Genomic DNA, 3858 nt, shown 5'->3' with positions numbered 1-3858 from the left:
TGGCTGAAGTTTTAACAATTAAAGGGGAAATGCAAATGATAAAAGATAAACCAAGAGAATGATCTGGATTAGGTCTTTTTATTAGATTTACAAAATATGCCTAATATAAGAAACCTATGTGATGGGATAAAGAAGATGAAAAAAGATATCTTAAAAGATTTTGTTTATGACTTATGCAACGAGGAGATATCTGTTTGTAACTTTATGGGTGGGTGTGTCTGTGCCTAGAGCCGAGGTGGTGCAGTGGTTAAATGCAGCACTGCAGGCTACTTCAGCTGACTGCAGTTCTGCAGTTCGGCTGTTCAAATCTCACTGGCTCAGGGTTGACTCAGCCTTCCTTCCTTCCGAGGTGGTAAAATGAGGACCAAGATTGTTGTTGGGGGCAATATGCTGACTCTGTAAATCGCTTAGAGAGGGCTGAAAGCCCTATGAAGCGGTATATAAGTCTAACTGCTATTGCTATTGCTTGAGAAGTAATAATAAGTTCAGAAATCATTTTGGATTGTAAACCTGATTCCTAGGAGAGAAACAGTATACATCTATTTATTATTATTAGGTGGATCCCTGTGTATGTAAGGGACCATTCATCTCATGCATCTGTTATATCTTGTCTGAGCTTTCATTGTTCATTCTTACTTAGCCATTGGCAGTAATAGCTGGTAACTTCAAGGAAATTACAGCTCCCCTTTCTGGGGTTCCATCTCAGATTTCTCCTACTTGCTCCATTGCATTTCCCCTCTTGGGAAATTAGGAAACCTTTCTACTGTTGTGTTAGTTAATTGAAGTGATCTGGCTGATGGAAACAAACGTGGTTGCTTTAATTTATGCCAATTGCTGAGAATGCTGGCAGTAGTGGTCTAAAACATCTGGGGGTACCAACCTGCTCAAATGCCTTGTTTACTCATATTTGGCTCCTTTGGCAACAGGATGGGGAAATCATGGACAAGAGACTCATTCAAAATGAATACTTAACAGAAATGAAGTGAAATTATTTCACAACTAATATGCAGAATTCAGATAATGTAAGATGACATACTCAACTTTACTAGAAGTAGGATCTGAGTCCTGTGATTCTTTTTTTCTTTTCAACTTTCCTCAGCTTAATTCCCCATTCACTTTTCCTCTTAAATCACCTCTCGCCCCAAGAAAAAGATGCTTTCCTATTTATAAACTACTAGGAGTTTAAGCACGTGATGTGTTATGGGGATTCAGGACAATCATTCATGCCTGAAAAGCCATCATTTTCTCACTCAAATGTTTTTCATGCAAATACCATTGTTCTAGAAAATGGGATAAAATATTTAAAGATATCCTTCAAATCTATTTCAAAATCTAAAACATTTCATGTAAAAATAAAGAATAATTTTTCATTTGCAGCATGCTTCTATAGTATGTGACTTGCAGATATTTTCAGGAGAAGTTATCTCTCCCCATCCAATCAAATTTGAAATTTGCCAGGTTCTATTGAGAGTCGGAAATTAAGCACAGCTAACCTGGCTTTTTAATCAATAAATTAAAAAAAGTCAGTTGTAAGCACGGTGGAGAAATAGGTTACAGCTGTAGAGTATTAGCACCATCTACAGGGGATCAAAACCAATACATTACCAATTTCTTAATCCTATTTTTATTTCATATTTATTTCATTACTATGAATGTAATCTGAATATAGTATTCTCTGACACAGATTTATTATAAACATCATGGTACCCTTGGGTGTAAGAGCACTGCTTTTAATGGCCTTGCATTTCCATTTAGCTTGACTTACTGGGAGCTAGTTGATAACAGAAGACAAACTCAAAGGCTTGGGCTGATTTTTGTAAATAAATCGAAAATGTTAGAGCCGAGTGGTGGAATGCTGCTGAAAATATGGGGCAAATTTCTCCATTCCTTGAGCAAATCACATTCTTAGCTTTTTAAAGTGTTTTCTTTAATCTCATTCCCACAGGTTATTTGGACAAATTATTGGAATGTCAGATATTATCTAATATTTATCCATATGTTGTTGTTTGTGCATATTAATACTTGCTATCTGCAATTCATTATCATTTATAAATCTTTGCAACAAATTGTTGATTTCTGGGAGAATCTTTGAGAAATTTAGCAGAAGGAGTCGGAGAGGCCTGTGGCCAATGGTTCCTGTGCATTTTACTTCACAGAAATGCAGTTTTTCTAGTGATAGTTATTCATATGATTAATGTTGATTCTACATCCTTTAAAAAAAGTTTACAGCTGTTATTTTTAATTCTGAAATAATGAAACCATAATTTTAATGATTTGTGAGATTTAGTGTAGATTTTATTTACTTTTTCTAGAAAGCTTTTCAGTAGTGTCCACAAAATACTTTAGGGTCAAATAATCAAGCCACAATTATGCTACAGGACTTTTGATATGGTTGACAAATGATTTATTATTTCACTGTTTTATAATCCCTAATAGTATGCTCTTAATATTAATGCTATTATAATTATGTATGCCACAAGTTTATGAGGGAATTTAAAGCATAGATTTAGTTGTGGGATTTCATGAAGCTTGCTTTCATCCAATAGATAAATATCTTTTGATTTCTCTACATTTAGTCACATTTTTCCACCTGACATTTTCATGTCTAAAGCTTCAGGAGAACAGCATAGTCATCTTCTGTAATGGCATGTAGGAAAGTTCTTAGAGGAGACAGAAGGAAAGCTGCAAACTGGCAGTTTCAATTGGCTGCAATTGGCATATAAAAAATATTGGCCCACAGAAAGGAGGTCATAGTCCACAAAACCTCCAGGCTAAATATATCACATCCTTAAACTCATTCTTTGTAGAATTTGGGTTTCAACCCACCTCCCTAATATCTTAATTACCATGACTATAATTCAGGGTAGATCTCAACCTTTACCTTTTCATGATAAAGATCCTAGGACAGGATGAAATTCTTGAGACCTCAATGGATCAATCAACTGACCAACTGGCTGATTGGGTTCACATACTGGTAGAATACACAGAACACACCACATAAATAATACTAATACTAAAATACTAATACTAATATACTTTAATGTTCTACCAAAAGAATTCCAAGAAAATGAAACCCAAACAAATAAAAGAAATTGCTATATAAATGCTATTCTAAAAATAGCACCAAAGCATAACTATTTTTGTAACTTTTAGACCACTAATGTGCCACATCAATATGCTTATATAGCCCAGACAGCTACAATTTTCTTAACGGAGTAGTTAATTATGGGTTCTGTTGTTGTCTATAGCTCTCAGATTTCTTGCTGATCTCATCCAAGTACTAACCAAGTCTAGTCTTTCAACCTTACATGCAAGTGCAAGTGATTCTATACAAACCTAGAGATTCCTGCATTTAATAACTCTTCACTTGTCACAATTGATTTGGACTGCTCAAATTATACACTGAAATTCAAGCCATATTGAAAAACGGCTTTTTGAAAACAAACATTCTGGAATTTCCATTTAATATTTTGGTTTTTTTTTGCTATTTTTATATAAATGCACTGTTCCAGATTTTAAAAAGAAATGATTTATGGAAAACAAAAGAAAATTAGAGTATATACAGTATGCCTTCTTTTTTGGCTCATGTCATGAATTCTATAGTGCATATCACCAAGCTCCAAATAAAAAAACACCTAGTCAGATTTCAACTGACATTCAGGCTACTTCAGATTGATAAGAAACAAGATTATTATTTCACCAACAATATCACATTTGACTGGATTATTTTCACAACATTCTGTATGCAGTATGCCAAAAACTATGAGCCAATAACACATTTCAGTAACAAATACACACTTCACATTAATTTAAAAGAAAAAGGAATGTTCACAAAGATAAACATAATCATATAATCAT

The sequence above is a fragment of the Thamnophis sirtalis genome, unplaced genomic scaffold (genome assembly GCF_051295495.1).
Source record: "Thamnophis sirtalis isolate CommonGarterSnake01/CBP01778 unplaced genomic scaffold, rThaSir2_p1.2 scaffold_1, whole genome shotgun sequence".
NCBI classification, from domain to species: Eukaryota; Metazoa; Chordata; class Lepidosauria; order Squamata; family Natricidae; genus Thamnophis; species Thamnophis sirtalis.
Note: the sequence above shows the minus strand (reverse complement) of the source record.